We start from the raw sequence: 27,168 nt of genomic DNA, 5'->3' as shown, positions 1-27,168 counted from the left end.
AACAAGATTCTTTGCTCCCTAAATACTCCATTTAAGTATAAGCTTTCAATATGAGTTAGCTTGTATAGCCAGTAATTCAGCTTAGCAGTCAGACAGACAAGTCTCTATGGTTTCCCATCTTTCCATCTTGTCATAATATCTGAAGTTTCATGAATATGGCTATTCCATGAGGTAAAATATTTGCACCCCTAGAAATTATGAATTTAGCTCAATTCAGTTCATGCATCACTTCCAGATTCCAATTATTCAGTCATGATTTAATTAGTAAGAGTCATGTGCATTATCTCAGTCTTTCCTTAGTATTTCAGTCAAGCTAGTATTATTTGGGGGATGAACAATCCCAAGCGGGAGATGCTGTAAAACCCTCAAGTTTTCATGTACTAAATCTCTCAATTTTTCTTCACAAAACCAGGCCCAGCCTGAGGCAGTGGTCACTCATAAGTTGACTCTCTTATTTCTATCTCAGTCGTATACTCACCTTCATGCCATTGCATGCATTCATGAATCAGTTCAGTCAGTCACCATGTTTCAGACTCAGTCATGTAATCATGTTCCCAGTCAAGCATATTCAATATATGATCTCAGTTGCCTTAGTCCAGTACTCTCAGGCTAACAAGTCTCATTCGAGGATGAATGTTCCCAAACGGGATATATTGTAGTACCCCGTACTTTTCTTAGCTTAGTTCAGCTTATAATGCATGCATAAGAGACTTAGAACCTGGAAATTTAGCTAAGTGTTGGAGACTTAGTTTTATTTTTGGCTTCTTAACTTCGTTGATTTTTAAAGTGACCTTCCTGACCCCGAGACGTAAGTTTTTGAGTTGATTATGTTTAAGGGAGTAATTAGCATGTCTCAGGTAAGTTTTGGATTTTTTAGATGAGGTTTGGACCACGTTTGAATTTTCAAACAGCAGCTCATCGAGATTTTGGCGCATCGCAGAGGCTATATCAGTGGTCACCTCACCGCATCACGGTGAAGTTCAAAATGGAAATTATTATATTCAGTAAGTCACCGCAATTGTATTGCGTTGTGGTGGAATTGCGATGACAACCTTGGCGCATCGCAACGAGGGTCAATTTTGGGTTCCAGTTATGAATTCTAAATTCCCAAAGGTAGTCTTGTCATTTTTTTCTCACCCAAATCCATCCAAAACACAAAATTTAAAACCCCAAAGGGGCATTATATGCCCCATGAAACATAATTTCTCTCCAAGAAAGTAATTCTCTCTCAAGAACAAACCCTAGCCCCTTCAAGATTCAAGCTTAAGTTTAAAGAAAATCATCAAGAACCTTCATGAATTTTTCAATCAAGTTATGTTAAATGTTCATCCATAGGCCCTTTTCACCCATGGAGTCCAACAATCCATCTTTTATGTTTTAAATTATGAAATTACATATCTATTATGATTTGTCTCCATAAAACTTTTATGAATTTCGATTATACATGATGTTTACAATCTATTTTTGTTAAAAGCAATCCTTACACGTTTGAATCATGAAATTTCATTGTTAAAACCCTAAGTATGGTTTTAGTATGCAGTTATGATATTCCCATATGTTTCACTCATTCCCATACTAAACCCATGAATTTTAAGTATTTTCCAAGAGTTTTGATAGAAAGAGCCCTTACATATTTTAAAGTTGAAGTATGTTTACGTATACCTTGGTAATCTGATTTCAAGTCATGATTTCAATTGTTTTCATGTGGAATTCCTTATATTATGTTTTAAATATTGTGTTTTCTATATCATGTTCATGAGAATTCAGAATAAATCCTCAGTTAATGATTTTGTTATGTGATCGTGCTATCTCACCGTGTTTAAAGGTATTCCCATGTTTAAATTCATATATCCCATGTGTTTTATGAAATACTTTAGTAAATAATTATGAACAATGATTTCCTTCCATGGTTTCAAAGCTTTCATATGTACTTATTGTTATTGTTATCGAGTCCTGGGGGTTATGAATACCCAAAATTTAACTGTTTACTTAGTCTTAGTATTCTCAGAATGGTTTCAGACGCGTATGAGCATTATCAATTCATTCACTTATCAAGTTAGTCAAACCTAAATTAGTTCAGTAATTCAAGTCAATTCCTTCTTCAGTTAAACTTTGTTCAGTCTCGTAATCAGTGTCATTTAGTTGGGAGTAGATTCAGCATAGAGAGAAACTAGGGATGGGGGCTCACCCGTCAGTTAGGACTGGTTCCTTAGAAGCAATCCCTAAGTTCCAAAACTACGTAGCCAGTGTAGGTTATGACATGTCACCCACCAGTTTAGGACTAACACTCTTAGGGATCACCCTTTAGTTTAGAATTGATCTTAGTAGTCACCTGCCAGATTAGAACTGACTCCACCACCATTGTTAGTACCCGTACCACAGTACTAGCACCCTTCCAACTGGGGTCATAGGTTATACCCCAATCAATTTAGTTTGTGGTATGTCAGTTAGATAATACCTCCCACAGTTTTAGTTTCATTATTCAGTTTAGAACTTAGCTCAGTTTTGCTTGACCATAGCATACAGTTTATCAATTATTCAAATTTCTGATTTCAGTATTTCAGTTTATAGACTATTTTAGGATTATGTTATATTCTTGATCATGTATTCTCAAATATTACAGCATTCATGCATTCATGTTAGTTATCCAGTTATCTCATGTTATTTATTCAGTTAGTTATTACTCGTACACATGAGCCCATGCATATCAACCTAACCTCATCTAGCATACCAGTACATTCAAAGTACTGACCGCATACTCGTTTTATGCACTATGATGTATCATATCATTGTTTCATACACTCAAGTTCCCGACCGCACTAAGATATTTCAGCGTATCTGTAGCAGCAGCAGTGGTGAGTCCTCATATTTTGAGGGCCGATTATATTTTTTTAGTACTTCACTCCAGTAGTCAGTCGGAGTTAGTTAGGGAAATGTCCCATAAACTCCATAATCATTCAGTTAGAGGCTTTTAGATAGTTATCCAATTTTTAGTTGATTTTCAGTCTTTACGTTATTATATTCAGATAGTTGTTTCAAATTTAAACGTTCAGTAATGTTTTTGTATTATAAAACCTCATGGCATATTCAGTTATTCTGTATGTGTATCTTTTATTAGTAGTTTCATTCAGTGATCATAGCGGGTACCAGCTCATGGGTTAGCTTATGGTCACTTGTGACTGTAAGCACCATGTGGAATCCAGGATATACTTTTGGGGCGTTACACTAACATCTTCCCCTCAGCCAATAGAATTCCTTAACCGGAATCTCCATTCGTTGATTAGTTTTTTCAGAGTCAAACTATTTTGAAAAAAGATTTTCAAAGGTGACCTGGCACACCTGATTTATGCCAAGTGGCGACTTTGAGTTTAAATGTAAACAATACTCTTTGAAAGAAATTTTATTTTTAGTCACTTTACAATAAAAACCCTTTCAAACATAAAATCAATCTTATTTTGGTGTTAAAAAAAGGTGTGACAATTTGGGGACTCTACTGGGGACTTTTCAGAATTCGAACTTATTTTATGAGTTGTATCGACTTAGTTTCACACTATAGATGTATAGATATTTTGCTTGTGTTATTGTCTTATAATTGTTTGATGTCTACGTTCTCTTTGTTTATAGCTTTTCCTTCTGTGTTACCACTTTATATCTAGAATCATATGTGTAACGCCCCAAGAACCTCCCCCGAGACGTCACATGGTGCTAAAGGCCACACGTGGCCTCAAGCTAACCCTCTAAGCCTGTCATCACTTTTAGAACTCACTATAGCGCAAATCATGCTAAGATAAAGAGGAATAACCATGTCATGAACATACTGAAATACAAAGTAATACTGCCCTGTACAGACAAAATACTAAAATCTCTGTACAGTTGGTACACTAGTCTGACAAAGCCTCTACTACATAGGACTGAGGAGCCATTGGGACAAATCCCCAACGGACTCATACTGAACTGAAAGTAAACAACCATCTATTAACAAGACAAAATCGGTGACTCAGGTCCTCGAACCATGAGGACTCACTAATCACAGAAATGTAGATGAAGGTACTCAAAGATCACTGTCGCTGCTGAGACTGAGCACCTAAACCTATATCATGAGGAAATATAGAATAAAAAAGAGTATGAGAGTCAGTACTTGGGAATGTACTGAGTATGTGAGGGTGGATGAAACATTTTAAATAATATCATAAATGTATAAGAAAATCATGCATGCTAACAATAATAATTCTCTTCGCTTGAATTATCTAAAACATCATTTCCGTGAACCATCAGTAATAACATATGCTTCATAAATCTCATAAATCATTTAAGTCAACTCAAACTCTTTGACTCATGACTTAGAGTGACTCGGTAACTCATGGTACTTAGATCATTATGGACGTGGGAGTTTTTTATAACCGACATAACTACACCATGTTAGCCGCATAGAGTCCAACATTTTGCACTCCTAAGGAGAGAACCCCACATTGGCGGGGGTGTTGTACTCTTGCCAGGGAGTACAACCTCAATCTCGTTATCATAATCCCATACACGGCCTCTGGCCCACAATTATCGACATCAATCAACCGGTAGCACGTAGTTTCGGAGAAATACCATATTTTTCGCTCGGTGCTAAATACTCTTCTCAGACTCAGCTCAAAACGCATTAGTAAATCCACCTTAATCACTATCAACTCATGGGTCTATTTTAAAGACCAAAACATAAATATATATCTCATCTGTAAATCATAAACATCTTGCGGATTCCTAACCCGACTCAACTCTACACAATCTTTCTCAACATCAAGTATATTTGCTTTTCAAATCATTTTCAAATATCAAAAGCTTCAAGGAAACATCATAGGACTCATTCTTGACTTTCAATCTCAAATATCGATATATATTCAATAGTCAAATTTCTCATGGAAAGGAATAACTCATGATACTTAACTTAAATCACTTAGAAATCATCAATACGTAATGACAATACACAACTCATGGAATAAATTTTTAATTTAAGAAACATGATGGTGAAAAAATCATAAATATCAAACTTATTCAACTCAAATCTCAAAAATCATAAATAAAGAAATTTGGGTGTAAATCCACTTGCAAAATCATGTAAATCAATAATAAAAAGTAAATTTTTAGGTACAAGAACAAAAGGAATGTTCTTGTTCAAGCCCCACATACCTTGGATTATAATTTTGGTGAATCAAAAACTTATTTGGAACTTCTTATTTACACTTTTGAGCTAAGATCCTTGATGCCTTTGACTAGGGGAGCTTAATTCTTGGACAACTCGGAGAAATCTATAGAAGATCCTTGAAATTCATGGAAGGAGTTTTGATTTTTGGGTTGAGAGAAAACCCTAGTTTTCTAGAAAATTCTTGGAGAAATTGGAGAGAAATAGGAGAAAATGATCTTCTCTTTACTACTTTAATGTATATATAAGGCAACAAGGAGCGGAAATGACCAAAATGCCCTTTTAAAAAAGCTGAAATTCGTTGATCGGGGACTGTGATGGTCGATCTAATGGTTCTTCAAGTCTCCTGATGGTCTACCAGATCGTCCATCACTCAAGTGCTAAAACTGAAACGTTCTGCCTCGGCGTGATGGTCGAAGTGACGGTTCGTCAGGAAACTGGCAGTCCACCAAGTCATCCATCACTCGAGTGCCAAATCTAGACTATTCTACCTCAACGTGATAGTTGAAGTGATGGTCCATTAGGAAACTAACAGACCACCAAGTCGTCCATCACTCGAGGGCCAGAAATGAGACACTCTGTCTCAACCTGACGGACCCCTTGACTGTCTGTCAACTTTTTAACGGTCCACTATCTTGGCCATCATACGGTGACCAGGAAGAGGTTTCACTGCCTTGGCTTTATGGTAAACTTTATGGTCCACCAAGGACCTGACGGTCCACCAGGTCGACTGTCAAACCTGGGTGATCCGATAACGTTTAGTAAAACGGTCATAACTCCCTCGTTCGATGTCGGATTTTGATGAAATTGGTATCGATAGAAAGATTATTCAATGCTCTACATGAAAAAAAAGTATAAATCAGAGAAATACTACATGATATAAATATCAATAACTTTGGAAGCCATACATATCCACTCAAAAGACAGATTTAGGCTTAAGAAATAATTGGGGTATTACAATATGCATTACCCCGAGTCAATTCTTTCGCAACAAGTCCTGGAGTAGACGTCGTGTACATAAACTCTAGTTGAGTCACCCTTATTTTAGGAGGGGGGCCATTGGGCATATGAAGTGGGTGGAAAACTATCACAGCCACTATCGATCATACGCTCCCTCAAACAACCTTGTTAGTGGACGCCAGCCTAGGTCAACCTTTAGGTCATGCTTATCTGCATCATATTAAGACCTAGCGAGGCCCACTTGGTCCTTTACTTACCTCTAAATCATCCCTACATGCTAATTGTTGCATCTTTGAGGGTAACAGGGTCATTTAATGGACTAATTTATGGGAAAGCATGAGTTAGAATTAAAGAAAAGTGTGTAGGCAAGAAAAAAATCAAAAAAAGAGAAATAAAAATGATTCAAAAATAAAGAATAAAAAAAGAGTTTCATAGTTTATAGAGTTCTTTATGACGTGTTTTTCACAACCCACAAATTTAAAAAGATTTTCTTTACTTTTGGCACTCATTTTCACAAAAAAAAAATATCAAAAAGATTTTCCTTTCTTTCCTTTAGAAAGTATTCATTATTCAAAAATTTCAAAAAGATTTTTTTTTCTTTAGGATCTTTTCTATAAAAGAAAAATTCAAAAAAGATGGCAGAAGTTTTGTACATTTCATATGTTAAATTTTTTGTGATATGTTAAATTTAAAAACCAAAAAATATTTTACTGATGTTTTATCATCTGTCTTTGGTCGTGTCTCTCAAGTTAAGGTTTAGTTTGCTATTTAATCCTTCATTATCCAATCTAGACGAATTATGTACATCTGATTCTCCTTTTTTGAGAGTGAGATACCTAGGCAGCCCTTCGTGGGTTTGGTGATCTTATCAAAAAAAGAAATCCAAAAAGATTTTTTTCACTCTTTATTTAGAGTAGGTGTTTCTATACATCTTCAAAAGAGAACTACAAAAAGATTTTCCTTTAATAGGTTCAAGTTTCATTTTCGTATGAAATTCAAAATCAAAAATGCAAAAAGAATTTCTTTGGTAATCATAGGTTTCATTTTGTATAGGATTTTAAAGTTGAAAAATTCAAAATATTTTCATCTATTCTTTTGGCAATTTGTTATTTTCTTTTCTTCTTAAAGTTTCAAGAAAAAAAAAGAAAGAGAGTTTGATCGGCCATGTTGTACCAAGAACATCACGAACTACGCACACCTGATTCTCCTATTTCGAGAGTGAGATACGTAGGCTCCCTTCTTGGGTTCGGTGATCTTCTCCAAAGAAAATAAAAAATTGAGATTTTGAGAAAGTATTAAACTCTAACACGTTTGTTATCTCTTGTTCAGTTAGTTTAAGGTGGTTGGTTTATGGAATTGTAGCTGGTCATCCACATCTCACCAAATCCAAGGAATAGTTGTGTCCAACAGGATATAGAGAGTGAAATCATGGATCATAAAAAGAGTCAGGAAAATGAGAGTTTAAAACAAGAGATTAGGAGACTAAATCAACAAATGATGGAAATGCACCAAACTTGGGCCAGTGGGTTGCCTCCTCCTCTATTTTCCATTGGTAATCTAGAATATCTTTCTAGCTTGTCTCCAGTGTCACATGCATAATCTCATATTTCTTTTGACACGCTATGGCATGCATCAAGATTTACTTTGGGGCAACACCAAGTTCTCAGAGTCATCATCTAACTCCAAAAATAGGTCAAAGTCCTTCTAGGCTCGATGGTCGATCCAAGTCAAGCATTGAAAAGAGGCAGAAGCCTTGGGATAGTTTCACATCAATTGGGAAATTATATGCCAGTTTATTCTAGAGATTGAGATATTTGGGCATGATCACTCCTCTTTTTGGGTACACTTCTGACCCACAATCACAAACTTTGATCCTCATGTCTGATGTGCATATCATTCTGATGTTCAGGGTCACAGTTTTTAGGGTTGTTGCACTTTGAAAAGAGAAATAGAAATGATGATTCAAGAAAAATTAATCGTAGTGGAAAACATTAACACTATGAGAATCACACAAAATCCTTCAACAACACATGACAATGCACAATACGTAGGAAGAAATAAGTTAAGCATGGGGATCCATAACTTATTTATTAAAGGAAATGTGTTGGAAGTGGTGGAAGCTCTAGTCATGATGATTTTCAAATTAGTGGCTAAGAGGTCGAGATCAGTAATTAGGAAGTCACTCATTTCCTTACTTGGAAGGATTGTTGGTAGTTTGTTTTATTTTTCTTTCTGTTTTTTAAATTATTTTAGTTTTGTCATTCAGAATCTATCTTGTTTTGTTTCACTGTCGTCTTCATTAAAAACCTTCTATCTTCCCTTTTATTGAAATGAGGTGTCTATTGTTGTTTTGACTTATTTTAAGTTACTTATTTGTCTTCTTCACATAATACATTTTATGTTAGTTCTAGTGTTATGACATGCTTATGGAATTTTCAGTCCGGTCTTAAAATTTTGTTTAATCATGAAATATTGAATCTGAGGACTAAAGTAAAAAAAGGGCATCTAAATAGATAGAGTGTTGAGACATTTGATGACCAAGTTGAAGCCTTATTGAAAAATTAATGCAATTATTTTGAGAATCATAATAATAACTTAGTCATCAATTGAAAGACATGTCTCAATTAGATCAAATAGTGGATGCGTGATCTTATATCAAGAGGAACAAGACAAAAATTAGCTCTAGGAAAGCATGAGTAGTTTGATATGAGGAATGTACAACAAAAGAGGAGTTATATGTTGAACAAACGCAGAAGAAGTAGTGTTGCACAGACTCAGTTAAAGTTAGTGCTATAAAAATGTCAAATGATCTTCATCTTCACCTTCATATTGCATGATACATGCATTTTCAAGGATTGATATAATGAAGGCCTTTTATTCTGCTATCCAAACATTGTGTCACCCCTTGTTTACCCCATTTGAGATTTTATTTTATTTTCTTTCATATCCCTCTTTTAAAATCAAGATAGAGTTAGCAAAGTTCAAGATAAAAGATATCAAGAAAAAAAATTGAGTCAGAAGAGTTTCAAAAGAAAAAGACAAAATGTGTTCAAAAGAAAGAAAAGAGAAGAGTGTCAAGAAAAATAGAGTTAAAAAATACCAAAGAGAAAAGAGTCAATAAAAGAAAAATAAATGAAAAAAATAATCAGAATCAAGCAAAAGAACAAGTTGACGGAACTACGTGTAACCTTATTCTCCTCTGTTGGGGGTGAGATACGTAGGCAGTCCTACTCACGGCTCGGTCTAACCAAATAAACAATTTAGAATCACCCAGCAAAAATAAACTGGGGCATGAGTTAATCCTTATTTTTTGAGTCAATTCTAAAATTTGTAAGTCTTACTCCACTTTAAGTGTCATTTGGGCCTTATGCCATCCTTTTTTTCTAACCTTATCCAAAATCTAAGTTACAACCAAGAAAGACCTCCATATAAATCTTTGAGAATGTTAAGGCTAAGCATGAAATGGATATGATGACATATTTTGGGTACTACTTGTCTTCCTCAGCATAAGAAATCAGGAGAGAAATGAAAATGACAGAGTCTTATTGGTGAAAACCCTCACGGGCACCATAAGGTGATGGTAAGTTGTGAGAAATAAAAACGAGAGAGTCTTATTGGTGAAAAACCTCATGGGCACTGTAAGACGATAGTAAGTTAAGATAAATGAAAATAAGAGCATCTTATTGGTTAAAAACCTCACGGACTCCATAGGGCAATGGTGAGATAAAAGAAAGAAAGAAAGAAAGAGGCTTGTTGGCAAAAATCCTTCAAGCTGTCACTAGCCGAATGAAGTCTATGAGTGCAATTGGTCTATGGAAGCACCTCAATTTTAGGGTTATTAACTCAACAACAATTGGTGAAAAGATTGGATGAAAAGATCAGTCAGCTTAATCCAAAATGCATGGCATAATCATTAGAATTGATTGTCATTTTCAGATAAAAATTTTATCTTTATTTTCAAACAAAAAAGGGACAAACATTGTCTTTTCTTTCTTCTTTATATTTCTATATTTGTGCTTTTGAGTTTGTTATTTGAACAGAAAATCATTTTTCTCATGCCTTTGAGTCAAGTCCATGTAAAAATAAGTGAGAAAGGATTTCAAAATTTACTACCAACTTCTTCAATTGCACAAAGAAGGACAAAAAGCCAGTACATAAAAGAAACATGATTGTAAGTCGAAACAAAGAAAGCAGAAAGTTTTGCCAGAAAATAAGTTTGGAGAATCAAGGAAATATCAAGGTTCAAAAATTTATCTGAGAGACATAGAAAATGGAGATTGTTTTTTTTAGTCACTTTTAATAATTTGAGTTTGGAGCAATGGTGCAACAAGTCAATGACATATGCCATTAGTTGAAAGAAAAATTAATGGGACAAGATAAATCGCCTCAAAAGCCAAGGATGTAAGCCAATCACCTTGTTTAAACTCACAAGTTTTTCTTTGTATGAAACAGGAATAATTGCTACCTTCAAGTCAAAGGCTTCAAAGCACAAACATTCAGAGGTACAGTTCCTCATTTCTGCAAATGCAAGAGTAGTGTTGTTGTATAGGTTTGATAATTATAATTATGGTAAAACTCATCAGCTTGTTCTCCTAAGAGACACACTCTCTAATTTGAATCATTAATGACTCATGGCTAAGAGGTCCACTTCCTAATTTGAGCCTTTAATCCTAAAAGATACACTTTTAGTAAGAATCTTTCACTTTCACTCTTAAGAGAGGGACATGTTGGTTTCAGTCATTCAATTTTACCTTAAAAGGTGTATTTATTTATCAGAATCATGATTTATCTTTGCATTATACATTGTTAAAAGTAGTTGTGAACAGGTTTGATGCCCATAAAATCTTTGGATGATAAACTGGGGCATTACTTTCTGTTCAAGACCCTCCTAGAAAATAGGAATTTACTCTATATTCAGGCCCCTTCTAGAAAATAGGAATTTACTTTTTGCTCAAGACCCTCCTGGAAAATAGGAATTTAATTTTTGCTCAAGACCCTCCTGGAAAATAGGAATTTACTTTCTGCTCAGGACCCTTCTGGAAAATAGGAATTACTTTCTGTTCCGGACCCCATGGAAAATGAGAATTTACTTTATGTTCAAGACCCTCCTGGAAAATTGGAAATTACTTTATGTTCAGGACCCTCCTGGAAAATGGGAATTTACACTATGTTTAGGATCCTCCTGCAAAATGGAAATTTACTTTCTGCTCAAGAACCTCCTGGAAAATGGTAATTTAATTTTTGCTCAGGACCCTCCTAGAAAATAGGAATTTACTCTATGTTCAGGACCCTCCTGCAAAATAGGAATTTACTTTTTGCTCAGGACCCTCCTGGAAAATGAGAATTTACTCTCTACTCAGGACCCTTCTGGAAAATGAGAATTTACTTTCTGCTCAAGACCCTCCCAGAAAATAGGAGTTACTTTCTGTTCTAGACCCTCCTGAAAAATGGGAATTTGCATTATGTTTAGGACCCTCCTAGAAAATGAGAATTTACTCTATGTTCAGGACCCTCCTGGAAAATGAGAATTTAATTTCTGCTCAGGATCCTCTTGGAAAATGGAAATTTACTTTTTGCTTCGAACCCTCCTGAAAAATGGGAATTAACTTCATGTTTAGGACCCTTCTGGAAAATGGGAATTACTTTCTATTCAGGATCCTCCTGAAAAATGGGAATTTACTTTATGTTTAAGACCCTCCTTGAAAATGGAAATTTACTTTCTGCTCAGAACCTTCAGGAAAATGGGAAATTACTTCATGTTCAGGACCCACCTGGAAAATGGGAATTACTTTTTGTTCAGGACCCTTCTAAAAAATGGAAATTTATTTTATGTTTAGGACCTTCCTGGAAAATAGTAATTTACTTTATGTTCAAGAACCTTATGAAAAATGGGAAATTACTTTTTGTTCAGGACCCTCCTGAAAAATAGGAATTTACTTTATGTCCAGGATCCTCCTAAAACATGGGACATCACTTGTTGTTTAGAACCCATTTGGAAAATGGAACTTTACTTTCTGTTCAGAACTCTCCTACAAAATGAGACTTTCAGAAGAATAGGATCTTTCTTTATCATAATCTTTGTTCGGGATAAATTTTGTTCTAGTTTTGATTTTGATTTCAGAAGCCCGCCGAAGAACAGGGTGATGAAATTGTAAGCCAGGATCCCTCCTAAAAAATAGGGTGATGAGATATAAATTTAGGAGCCTGCCTAAAGAAAAGGGTGATGAAACTACAAGTCGAGAGCCTATCTGGAGAACATGGTGATGAAATAGCAAGTTAGGAGCTCTCCTAAAGAATAGGGTAATGAAATGATAAGTCAGGAGCCACCTGGAGAATAGGGTTATGAAATGGCAAGTCAGGACCCCACCTGGGTGAAGAAATTTAAATTCAAGCAACAAAGTGAATAGATTGAAAGTCAAGCAACAAGGTAAAGCAATTAAAAGCCAATAAAGTAAGGAAATTACAAGTCGGGAGCCTTCTAGAAGAATAGGGTAATGAAATTGAGAATAAAAATACTAAAATATAGCAAGTCAGGAGCCCGCCTGGAGAATAGGTTGATGAAATTGAAAGTCAATCAACAAGGTCAAGAAATTGTAAGTTAGGAGCCCAGCTGAAGAATAGGGTCAGATTTCAAATTCAAGATCAAGGTTGAGAAGTACCACCGATAGAATATGGTCAATTTGTTAGTTCATCTCCAACATCAAATTTTGTATGGATAAAGAATCTATTCTCAAGTTCAACCCAAAGAAGATCAGATCTTTTGTCAATTTTGAAAGCATCATAAACTCAAGTGAACAACCCAAAAGAAACTGTATATATAGGACTTTTGTAATTTCATTTATCTTTTTAAATTGCAATTTTCATTTTTGATTTAATAACAGAGCCACGGATTAAAACCTCGACAGAGTATCACTCAACTCTCCAACTCGATATGGTCCTTCTCCTTCCAACCCTTCAAAATGCCTTTGACTCGATCCCCTCATAATCTGGGTAAGCAGGATATCCAAAATCAAGAATTGGTTACATTCCTTCCTTCTGTTTCCTCCCTTTGTATCATGGTCTGGTCAAAATTTGGTCTCATTGTCTGAAAACATATTATGTTTAATCCAAAGAGGGTCATGATGTAGACGCGTAATATTTTCCCTCCCAAAAGTGTATTTTTACCCATTTACTCATCTTACTATGAACCCTCAATCATGTGATAATCCGCTCACTAAAAGCCAAATAAGAAAATTCATAACCATTTTTTTAACACCTCATCCTAACAAAAATAACAATTTTCTACCCCACCCTCTACCCCAACCGCTACCCCTACATCACCCACCTACCCTATGTTTCCTCTTTCAAAATCTAATTTACGTTTTTTTTCCTTAGAGGACTACACACTACCATACATATATACAAACCACACACTTTCAATTTAGAGATTACATACAAAATACATAATTCACACAATAATAAAAACTCACGCACAGTAACTGACTGAAAAATAGACCCATACATCGAAGAGAAAAAAAACATGAGAGAGATCGACAAATAGAGTGAAAATGGGTGAAAGAAAAACAGTGAGAAATTGGCGTAAGTAAAGGAGAACCGGCGAGAAACATTTGCCTCCGACAGTTCACATCGAAACATGATACTACCGCCAAAAAATTCTAACCCATTCTTCAATTTTCATCATCGTCTGAGCTCTCCTGAGCTCTAGCACTCCATCCTGAGTCAATTCTAAAAACCGTTGGAAAACCAAAATTCATCCTAAAATTTTACCCTATCGTTGGAAAGACAATCGAGTTTGAGTAAAATGGGGTTCAGGGTCAAAATTTATGACTTGGTGTTTGTATTGAGGTTGTTTTTCTAATTTCAAATCTATCGGGTTGCGGTTCTTGATACCGAGGTGGTTTTTTTTCTTTTGAAAGTTTTGAGTTTGGGCTTTATCAACTCACTATTATCAATAAAGAAATCAGTTCTTTTAAGGTCCAATTCTCAACTCTACTCCTTTTACTATTTCAATGTGGTTGATGATGTGATTTTGTGGTGTGTTTGAATATATTTTAGCTTTCGTAATTTTCGTGGTGACTATTTGATTATATATTGAAATCAATTAATCATGGGGTTGAGAATGAATTTGGGGACGGTTTGATTTCGATAAAAGTGAATATAGATTTATTTGATTTATTGTTGGTAGTTTGAATTGAAACAAGTATTGATGTTTGTCAAACTCGGTAGTATCACGTTTTATGCCAAAATAAATAGAAAATCTTAGGTTGGGTAGGAAAACTGTAGGAATCAATATTGTTGGGTAATTGAATAATTTTATCACATAGAGTGAAATTGTATTCATTTTTGCCGGGGAATGTTCCAAGGAAATTGTATTTATTCGTCGAGTAATGCCCCAAAGTATCATGTACGTGAAGGATGTTCATGATCAAGTCCCGAGGCATCGGGTAGAGCATAGATTAGGATTAGTATAGGTTAGTGTAGGTTCATTTCAGTACCTTTTTTATTTTGGATTGTAATAATTAGATGGGACACTATATTTTTTGTTTGGTGATTTGTTTTATTTTTGTGTGTTTCGTTAGTTTATACATTCTGATAGTGTCGTACTAGTTGATACAGCTCACGGAGAGACGTGGTCGAACCACGGAATCAAGGGATACCTAACACCTTCCCCTCGGTCAACAGAATTCCTTAAACAAAATCTTTGTTCGTGGATCAGTTTCTTTAGAGTCAAACCATTTTGAAAAATAATATTCAAAGGTGACTTGGCACACCTGATTTATACCAAGTTGAGACTCTGAGGGAAATAACGTAGCCACCTGGATGCCTAAAAATCCTCGACAAATCTGCTAAATCACCAATTTTTCCTTCTGAGAAGCTTCCGAAATGTGTCACGCTAAGAACATCATATTCTACTCACCACAATGAGGATAATGATACTCATATTGCACTATGTGTCTCAAGTCCAAAATTATGCAAAAATCCCATGTGGGGCCCATTTATGAAAATCGTGTTACATGTGCTCAAGGAGTAATTACCCTCAAAATTAGGTGAATTCTGAGCTATATTGGTGCTAAAATCAAGTCATCAAGCTTTTGGGGTTTTTTGATGAAAATGGGAAAATAAACCATGGAAATGAAGGAATCTTACCCAAATTGAAGGAGAATTGCTTAATTAACATTTATCCAAGGTCCTAAAAGCACCTGCAATTTTATTCCCAAGCTTTCCAAATTTTTGGTGTTCAAATACCTTAGGGATGGATGAGAAATGGTTAAAAATGGGATAAAAGGGGTATTTAGACACTTCCTAGGTACATAATTATCGCATATGTAATACTTGGATAAAGGGGCAGAAGTGACATTTTTTATATAACCATCGCGTACGCGATACTGGCCAAGCTATCAGGAGTGTTGATTTTGCGACTAAAAGTGTCGCTTACACATCACTGACTGGTGTCTGCCAGATTGCATGAGCTATCAATGGGTCACAAACATAGTTGCTGTAGCACCAGATGAGACTTGGAAATTTCCAAGTCTCCACTAACCCCTCGGTATACATTTGGAATCCCGTATATACAAATGGACTATGCTACCCTATAAAATTTAATATTCCAGACTCAATGGCGCAGTTGTGATTTCCATCCGAGGCTATTTTAACAAAAAACGGGTCCCACACTCATCTTACCATTTTCTTAACTTTTGATCTATAGCTCAAAATGAAACCGGGTGCCTCGGGACCCAAACCAAAGGTCCACCTAGCCTAAATCAACATTTTCGAGCTAATGGAAAACTGAAATTGACATAAGAGATTGTTTGACTAAAGTTTTCCCTCGGTAGCTAATTTGAACTAGGAAAGACTTCAAAATAGGAAATTGGATCTATAAAACAAATAAATTGCCCGATAATCAAAATGTTTGTCCCAGGAAGTCATAAATGACTTAGGGTAGCTATAGAAAAGCTATAACAACAAAAATATATGGAACTATGGAAATTAACCTAAGGGGTCATTACATAAACACATTTGTATTTCTTCCCATCTATAAATCAAATAGAGATAATTAGGTATATTATTAGCCTAAATACAAATTATAACTTCAATCAATTCAAAGATTGCAACCCCATCCCATCTATCCCACTTCTTATTCTACCGTTCCTCCTTTTGGGTTCCCGGTAGAATTATGCATTTATACTAAGCGATGCAAATCTATAAGATAGTAAATATAAGGATACATGAACAACCAATAATGACAATAACATAAACCAACTCAATTAATCAAGCAAAACTAGTCATGCTCTTGGCCTTAACCCTAGATGAGGGTGTTTAGCCACTCATGAACTTACAAAGGTTCTTATTAGTATAATCCTTGTAATAATCCATGAATAAACTAAAGTAATAGAATAAAATCCATAATTGAAGCCTTTTATAGTGTATGTTATTCCCCAGAAGTCTTCCAACGTTGATACATAAAGTTTGAAGTGTCCTAATTATACTAGGAACAAAGTTATCGATTTTGACGTAGCTAGCGTGCCACGCCCTTATCACGTGGCCTAGGCAGCATGGCACACTGCTATCATTTATGAACATTGCTTTGTGCATCTTAATTTGCTTCAAATGACGTTCCATACCCTAAAAGTGGTGCTTAGGCAGTGTGGCACACCCCTAAGTCCACAATTTCCAGATTTCATATTGACTACTCCTTGTGTTTGGTCTTTTAAGTCCTTACTTTGTGGTTGTGTTTCCTATTCCAAAAAAGCTTTTATTTCATCCCAATTTCATATTAAACATCACACCAAGATTCCTACAACATAAAACACCATGATTTAGACCCTTCAACTCACTAGAATCACATAAGATGAACTAGAATAGAACATAGCTCAAGTTGCGAGTACTAGTTATCTTGTTTGAACTTTAATTGAACATTTTGATTCCAACTTTGGTTTGAACACACCTTAAACATCAACATTAAAAAACTTAAACATTTAGATGCTCATTTAAACAAAAATTAACTCACTACACATATGATAAGTCATTAAAACTAAGCTAATTAAGGCTGGATAACAACACTAGGTGCATAAATCCACCTAAGATCATCAGCCCACACTTAAAGCCTTGTTCCTCATTGAAAAACTCCTTCCTCTAAGCACCATAATCAATAAATACCCCATCATTACTACTAAAATCAATGCACTTAAGCTATTACTACAATGACTACATAGATAGCAAGTTTCACAAACATGCATGTCATATACACTTGAAAGCTCGAGAATATTACTTAAAAAATCCTACCCTGGAGTATTGACTCACCAAGTTGGCAAACTCATGAATATTACTCAATCAAAAAGATCATACAGGTTACCCAACTATCATCAAACATATGCCCTCAACATAAGAAAGTTACCCATAATCACTCATGGGGATACAATTAATGACAAGAATGGTATAAGAATCAAATTATGCACACTCTCACAAGGAATTCACAAGTTACATAAGATGAACCATTGACTTGCCTTTAGTGTAGTACTCCACTAATGTTAGAATGTTAAAGTTTAGGATCAACTAGGACTTTCAGGTTTGTATTGTAGGCTAAGGAAAAGATAGGAACTATTTTGGCCAGAAATAGTGACTATCTTCCCTAAGCTCTTTAATACATCACACTTATCAACTAAACTCTCCTCCAACAAGAAAATTGCACCACTTCTACCATCACACCTCTTTTGTTTTTCCCCTATCTCATTAAGCTAGTTCCCATTTGTTACAGAGAGATTATTATTTCTCAAATCATGATCAAATATTAAGCATAATTTTACTCTTTTTAATTACATTCCTCCCAAGCACAACACATCACTTTTTTCACACTAATAGCTACTACTTTAGGGCTTTAATTTCACCTCTTTCCTTCTTATTTCACTCTCCTTAATCTTATTAGTTTTTGTAACTAAAGCACTTAGGACCTTTAGATCAAATTAAGGTCCAGCCAAAGAAAAGGAACGGGCTATATATGAGGCTATCAAAGAATAGGCTAAAGGTTCAATAGTGCTAGATAATATTATGAACAAGGGTATATCAAAGAAGGTATGAAACATGGCTATTAAAGAAATTCATATATCACCTTCTAAACCCATACTCTTTATTTTGCCTTGAACACACACCAGGCATGTTCTAGACATCAAAATGCAATAAAATATACAACAAAAATCTCACTCACACATGGCACATACTCAAATCAAGTAGGTTCATCATAAACTCTTAACCAAATAATCACATGAATTCAACATTAAGCAAAAAAAAAATACAAGAGTCATAAACAAGAGCCTAGGCATCTCATAACTTGTCATTCAACACAATCAACATGCTTTCACAACCATAACCACATGCTTTATATATTCATACATAGAACCAATAAGAACATCTCACTTATTCTTAACACAAAATTTATAAAAATTTACTCCTAAAAAGAAAAGGTAAAATTAAAAGTAGAGATAGAAATACATCATGAATCCTCTAGGCCTAGCTAGAAATATTTTTAAATATCAATGAGGTTGGGTGGACCCTACACCTATCTTTTCTATGCTTTTTAGCTTGGTTCTCTGGTATTCATACTTTGATCAACCTATGACGCAATAAAAACAAAAACTATGTGAACAAATAAATAACATACAACAATAAAACCTACCTTAACTTCAGTTTCCTCCCAAGTAACACTTGATTTAGTATCGTGGAATAACCCATATAGCTACATATCAGTAATTTTCCTTCAACTTTTTCCTTCTACTTAGAAGACATCTTCTCACTCATTTCTGACCTTTTTAGTGCATAATCTCAAGGTCATCATTTTTCTCAACAATTGCCATTTCATGTTCTTCTTTCAACTTCATACTCTCAGGCTTATATGATGGCAAGGGTAACTCTATAAGACTAATCAAAGAGGTAACTGGTGGTTTGGGCTCCACTACCCCATACTTATCTACTTCTATGGTTGTGATCATACAGAATTCTTTATAATGGGAAGGTGGATTGAGTGTTTTGTAGCCTTTGAAGACCACCTCTTCATCATCTAATCTCATTTTGAGAGTGCCCTCTCACATCAATCAGTGCTCTTCTCATTTCCAAAAATAGATGTCACAAAATAATTGACACCCTATCAGTTGCATCGTAATCAAGAATAATAAAGTAAGTACGGATAATAAACTTACCAGCCTTAATGAGAACATCCTCGAGATTAATTTGAGCTAGACTCTGGTTTAATTAGCCATCTGTAGCACTAAAAAGCATGGTCTCGGCTTTCCTAATCCTATAATATTGAACATAGGGGCATCAAGTTTATACTTTCCTCTAAGTCACTCAAAGCATGGACTATATCACGATCACCAATTTTTATGGGAAGGGTGAAACTCCCTGGGTCCTTCAATTTCTTTAGAATCTTTCTCATCACCACTGAACTACACTCCTCAGTAAGTTCCACCATATTATGTCCTACAACTTTGTCTTATTGGTCACCATATCCTTCAAGTACTTAGCATACTTGGGCATACCCTGCAAAATATCTAAAAGAGAAAGATTAGTGCAAAGTTCCTTAAACATGTGAAAGAACTTTTTGAAACAAGCATCCTTCTTGGCCATTTTGAGCCTTTGAGGGAATGGTAGTGGTGGTTTTTATGCACTAGTTTTGCATCCTTAGATTTTAGGTACTTAGACTTCCCCCAAACTTTCAGCCTCTTTACTTGCAATCTGTTAAGAGACTAACTCTACATGTACCTATGGATTTTTCTTTGGAGGCCTGTCAATAATATCTCAACCACTCCTCAAGGTGATTTCCATAACTTTCTTTGGATGCTCAGTATTATCTGGCAATCCACCTTGTGGCCTAATACTCTGTGCTTGAGATAGCTATCCCAACTACTGCTCTAGATTCTTTTTAGACACTTGCTGATTTTTTATCTCAGCGGCCATTTCTTCTTGCTTGGTCACGATCTTCTTCAAGGTTTCCTCTATATTACTAGACGGAGAATTATGCTGCTGCTGAAATTATTAAGGTTGATTAGCACCCCATGAATAATAGGCTAAGTGTTCTGCTTGCGGTTGTAGGCATTTGTAAAAGTTGGCTTCTGTGCATTTCCCACTAAGTTCGTAGACTCCTAATTTTTTCCACACAAGTATACACAGTGACCACTATTACCACAAATCTCACACCAAGAAGGGGTCTGTTGAATTGCATTCACCTGAACCAGAGACTGGTTTGTCCCTAATTTGCTAAACTGTGTCATCATCAGATTTGGAAGGGTAAACAATTAGGCGACTAAGGCTGTGACACTATTAACTTGATCATCCCTGTAGTATTCTTTACTTCACTTCTACAAATTCCACTGTTCCAGTCTGGATTACCTTGTGCAGTATGATTCAACAAAGTATAGAGCTCCTTATAGGTTTTCTCCAATGCTAGACCACCTACAGTTGAATCTAACAAAAGTTTAGTATTATGGTTAAGAGCTTCTACAAAGGTGTGTGCTAATACCTCTTTAAGATGATGATGATATGGACAATCCTTGAGAAGATATTTGAACCTCTCCCAAGCATAATACAAACTCTCATCTGACTTCTACTTGAAGCTTAAAATCTCACTGTGTAAGCTTGTAATCTTGCCAGATAGAAAGAAACGAATGAGGAATTTCGAGCTAAGTCATCCCATGTAGTGATGAAACCTGTTGGCTTAGTGTTTAACGACTTCTTTTCTTTTCCTAAAAGTGTGAAGGGGAAAAGTGTCATCCTCATATAATCAGTAGATACCCCAGTGGGTTTGAAGGTGTCACTGATCTCCCAAAAAATCTACTAGTGAACTTGTGGATCTTTTGTGACAAGCTGGAAAACTGCCCGTTGCTGTGCAAAAGCTTCACCATGTTTTATTCCAACTCAATTCTACCTCCTGCAGTAGGTCTTCAAATGACGAAGGTAACATTGGTCATAAGTAGGATTTTCATTTCACGAACTGTCGTATGGACTTGTGGATCTTCAGCCATGGGTGCAGGATGATATACTTCTTCTTGGTGAATTTGTGGGATTCAGTATAGAAGGATTATTTCTCCTCAATTGGTATAAGTGTTTCTCAGTCTAGGGATATGGTTCAACTAACTCCCGTCCATTACCATCTTACAAGGTTTTCAAACCTGCACATACAAATTTAGAAGCTAAGATCAAGAAATTAGAACTTAAGCAATCAAAAAACAAAACTAAAACTAAGATGGTTTCCAATTCACAAGTCCTCATCAAAGACTCCAAAAATCTTGTTTCTCTCAAACACACATGCAATGGTACGTGGTCCACCAAGTAGTAAAATGTCCTTTTAAGATCCAAGTATCGATCCCATAGGGAATTGTATTAAAAAACTATCTAATTCTAGTTCTACTATGAAGGTTAACAAGTGAAAACATAACCCAAAAGTGACTGAGAGTTAACACGAAAAGTAAACATAAACAATGCGGTGAAATAAAGCTTTTGGATAATAATAGAGAAAATCCCCGGGCTAGACACTACGATCAATCATACTTAGCTATATAACTTCACTGGTTCAGTTAATTATCTTTGTTGTTGGTACATGAAGTTGATAAAATAATTGTAATCTTTCGAACATCTAATCAACTATCTAATAGCCTTACAACTACATCGTTGAACAGGGATGTAAGAAGTAAGATAAACACATTTGTATTTATTCCCATCAATGAATCAAATAGGGGGAATTAGGTATATTCCTATTCTAAACACAAATTATAGCTTTAATCAAATGAAAGATTACAATCCCATCCCATGTATCCCACATTTTATTCTACTGTTCCTCCTTTTAGGTTCCTGATAGAATTATGCCTTTATCCTAAGGGTCACAAATCTGTAAGTAAAAAACAAGGATAAATGAACAACCAACAATGATAATAACATAAACCAACTCAATTAATCAAGAAAAAGTAGTGATATTCTTGTCCTTAACCCTAGATGAGGATGTTTAGCCACTCATGGACTTACAAAGATTCATACTAGTATAATCCATGTAATAATCCAAGAATAAACTATAGTAACAAATTAAAAACCATTATTAAACACTTTTATGAAATATATTATTTCCTACAAGTCATCCAAGGTGGATAAACAAAGGTTGGAGTGTCCTAATTATACTAGGAACAAAGTTGATGATTTTGACCTAGCTAGCGTGCCACACCCTTATCGCATGGACTAGGAAGCATGGCACGCTGCTATTATGGAAGCACACTATTTTGTGAATTTTAATTTTCATACAATGGCATGCGTACCCTAAAACCAGTTCTTAGGCAATGTGGTATGCCCCTAAGTCCTCAATTTCCAAATTTTATCATTGAATACTCCATGTGTTTGGTCTTCAAGTCCTTGCTTTAGTGTTGTGTTTCGTCTTCCAGAACAGCTTGTATTCAATCCCAATATAATGTTAAACATCTCACCAATATTCCTACAACATAAAATACTACGAATTAGTCCCTTAAACTCACTAGAATCACACAAGACGAACTAGAATAGAACATAGCTCATGCTAAGAGTACTAGTTATCGCGTTTGAACTTTAATTGTACATTTTGATTCCAACTTTAGTTTGAAAACACCTTAAAAATCAACATTACATAACTTAGATTCTCATTTAAACAAACATTAACTTACTACGTACATGAGAAGTCCTTAAAACTAAGCTAATTAAGGTCGGATAACCACACTTAGGTGCGTAAATCCACCTAAAATCATCTACACACATCTACGCCATATGATTAGATCAAGCCATTTAAAGATTGTGTGTGGAGGACATGAAGAACATATATGACATATATATTGTGATCATTGATCAAGACAAGACTCGGTGGAGTATAGTTAAGTATCTCCGCATTGGGCTCTCAGTATTAGCAGAGATTCCAGACTTGAAGGCTGTATTTGATAGATATAGGCTTGAATGGATGGTGAGCCTTTAGGATCTTACATCCCCAAGGTAGTATGAGAGTTTTATGCTTTTTAGGTTGATTTCATTAACTAGATCACACCAGCAGGAAATCAAGATTAGGACCAGCCTCCTCTGGCCTATACATTAGTTAGGGGTGTTTGAGTTAATTTTTCTAAAGGGACTATTTGTAGATTTGTATTTGGTCTAGATCTTATAGGATCAGTGACTACGATTGAAATTGACAATAGGTTGAGGACTATGAGGAGTAGGAGGACCATGGGAGTGCTTGAGTAGAGGAAGTAGAGGAGAGATTTAGCAATATGGATGGCTCAGTAGATTGCTGAGCTTAGTTTGACCCCTCTTGGGTTGAGAGGAAGGTAGATATAAAGAGGTCTTTTTTGCACTTTATGGCAAAGTTATAATGGTTCATAGTAAGACATAGTTTGACTACCATATCTACGGATAATGCGCTCATATGAGATAGGGTTATATTGGTTCCTATCCCCATTGCTGGATAAGATGTAAACTTCACTAAGTGGATTCAAGATAAGATTCACGAGAGGCCTTTTTATGAGATCACCAATATTCCATTTCCTTGCTTGATCTAGAGATTTTTGGTTATGGTGGGAGTACCATTATTAGTAGATATTGATTATTATGTTGAGGCTACCTGAGCAGCTAACATAGGGTTGATTCGTGATGATGTCAATCCAATTTCACTGGTAAAACCTTCTACATCTATAAGAGCATCCCTATTTAAGAAGTATTTTGAGTTGGCTGAGTAGGTTGATAGGCTGATAATGGGTAGCGATGTTGGTATAGAAAGTTAGCCAGTAGAGCCTTCATCTATGATGGGCAGTGAGGGGACTATATGTACTTCAGTCCCAGCTTCTACTTCTGTAGTCTCCCCTCTCCCACTGGTTTCAAGAATAGTGATTATATCATATGAGTTTTTATAGTAGTTGGTAGACATGTTGTAGGAGTTAAGTGAGCTATTGACATACATTGATAAATAGACAAGTTATTAGGTTATATTTGGCCTTGGGTGTGGACTATTTTGGAGATATCTAAGGTGTGAGTAGAGTCAAGCATGATGGATATAATAGAGAGTTTTACTAGCAAGTTACACAGATGGATTGACAGTTTTAAAATCTAGCTGGGAAAGAGACTCTGTGATGCTCAGAAGCCTAACTTATTGAGCGTAAGCGAGGAGGTGGGCGAGAGACATATTCCTATCATCCCTTTGATTATAACTTTTATTACACAATCACTGCCTACACTACCAGCACTGATATTTAACTTAATTGCTCATGGGTATGAGGCCCAAACTATTAAGGTGAACAGATGATAAGGGCATACCTAGAAGAGTGATAGGTTGGATGAGTTTGGGCGGGGCCTGAATAAGGCCACCATAGAGTTTGTTATCTAGCTTCGTATTTGATCTAAGTGAGCATGCCCAGCGTGAGTTGGGTGCCTCTTCTAGTCGAGTGACATCACCATCTCTTGGCACCACGCCCAACATGCCTTCTGATGCTGCCCCAGTTGGGAACGAGGCTGCATCCGATGCCTAGAGTGTCTCGGGTATGTTCCTACACCCATATGTTTTCTAAATTATTAGTATGCAATGGGGAAATGCATCAGCTTTTAGTTAGGGGTGTAGGTGTACCAAACACCAGGGGGTTTTGTTGTCGTATCTCTTTCGCTAGGGTGTGCTTTCATAGTAGAGCTGGTATATTTAGGTTATTGTGTTGTATTTGTGATATGTGTTATGTTTTGTTTTATTTGACTAGAAGAAAAATAAGGAACCTTAGTGGAGTCAAAAAAATTATTTTTATGTGTTTAAAAGATGATACCCCTCCCAAAAAATTTTGTGAATTATGTGCTTTGAAGATATGTTGTGACCATTGTTGAATCTTGTTATGGCATTAGTATCATAGCTTAGAATTTTATGAATTGGATAAGTAGTACTTTGATAATGTAAACATGTATCGTGTATTAGAGGTATTTACCTAGGTCACTTTGTGTGTTTAATTCAGAACTTTCTCGATTAGTCTTGCCTAGGTGGAGGATTGTTGGATGGGACATGATCATTGGCCCTGTTTGAATAATTCCACTCATAGCCTAAAAGATCAACCAAGTGAGACTAAGTATTCCTTGATTCCTAATTTTCACTTTCTTTTTTTAATTACAATGAACCTATTTTGGCCTTGGTCCCTCCTTGAACATTATGTATCACAACTCGGGTAAACTACCTAAGTTGAGGGTGGCTATTATAGGGATGTGTAGTTGAAGATGGGTATAAAGAAAGATGTTGAATAAATAATAAAATAAAGTAGGGTTGGGTGTGGTATAAAAGTGTAAGATAATAAAAAGAAAAATTTTAAAAAAAATAAATGCAAAGAATGAGGAAAACCACACCCAATCCGAATAGTAATCAAGGAGAAAAATAGATAATAAAAGGAGCATGGTTAAATAGTGGAGTTAAAAATTTAAGTGTAGTGTTATGAAGGGTGAGTCACTATTTCCCATATGTACCATACATGCCCCAAGCCTATATTGCAAGTTGAGAAAAGTACTATAATGATCCCAGTCCAGCTATTTGAAAAACTAAGGCATAAAAAATAATGGCAAGCCTATGGTATTTCCTGCACATTGTTTGAACTTCTTTACGAGCATGAGTGTTTTGATATAGTCCCTACATCGATATGCTCTATGATATTATGAGAGTAGGACTTCTTTGTTGAAAGAGTACATCGGTTGCATTGTAACTACTTATTGGTTCGGATAGTGTCAATTGCATACATGCTTGGTTGTTTGTTGATAATCTAATTCCATCACTTGATTCCTTTAGTGTCATGATATTTTTTACATGGATACATGCAGTGGTTTGAAAGTTATGCCTTGGAAGGAGTGGAGTTGAGATAAAATTAATAAATTGAATGTTGTAGGTGCCTTAGTTGGTTACTTTAGGACATACAAACGTTCTAAATTGAGTGTGTTGATGTGACACAGTTTCATGGTACTTTTAATTCTTAAAAAAAGGAAATTATGTACAAACTTAGGTATTCTTATTGGATATAATGTGTGTTTGTGTTGATTTTGTAGGAAAATGGGGTTCGAAGAAAAGAATGAGAAACACAGATGAAGAGTTGCTGAGGTGGTAACCCATGAGTCAACCTACAACTCATGAGTAGTACTTACAAGTCGTGAATAGAAGTGGTGAGTTGGATTCTAAGGATGTTAAGATGAGACTGATACCTACGATGGCTACCTACGACTCATAGATTCTACCTACTAATCGTGAGAAACCATTGTGAGCTGCTTCCGGTACCTATAATGCTTGCAACCATGAGTAGAGGTTTTGAAAGTTTGGAGATTGCTCAAATTTCCATGAGACCAAGGCACGATTCATAGGTTGTACCTACTACTCAATCCATGAATCATGAGTTATTGCTGACTTAGATTTCCTACATTGTTTAGGATATGTTTTATTTTGTATCTATAAATAATTCTTGGATGTTTTATTATCAGTTTACACACTTTACATACTTTTGACATTGTTTTGAGTTCTAAGATACATTATTGATCTTGGAATTATTGTTCTTGGTTTTTAGGGTTTATAATTGATTTGAGATTTCAAATTTTCATTCTTAGTCTTTGTAAGTTCAATAGTATGCTTTCATATATGGAGTCTTTGTATGATCTTGCAACCATGAGTAGCTAAACCTCATAACTAGGGTTGTGGGGAACTGATAAATCAATAAAGCAGATTAAGTACGAAGTCATTCTAGAATGGTGTTATTGCATGCATTGGGATTTCATTCGTTTTGATTTCTTTCTTAATGGTTGCAAATATTAGGAACTCGGTCGTATTCGATACTTTCTCGATAGAGAGGCAGAGATTAGGGAAATGAGATCACAACAGCAATTTAAAGCTATTAATCTTCATCTAATTAAATTAAGATCGAGAGAAGGTTGTGAATCTGAGATCATAAAACAAGGGTTAGTAATGTGATGCTCTGATATTAAGAGGAGATGAGTGAAATTCACCCAAACCAAGGTCGAGAGATAGTCAGGTG

The sequence above is a fragment of the Capsicum annuum genome, chromosome 11 (assembly GCF_002878395.1).
Source record: "Capsicum annuum cultivar UCD-10X-F1 chromosome 11, UCD10Xv1.1, whole genome shotgun sequence".
NCBI classification, from domain to species: Eukaryota; Viridiplantae; Streptophyta; class Magnoliopsida; order Solanales; family Solanaceae; genus Capsicum; species Capsicum annuum.
The sequence above is the reverse complement of the archived record's forward strand: the minus strand, read 5'-3'. Positions refer to the sequence as shown.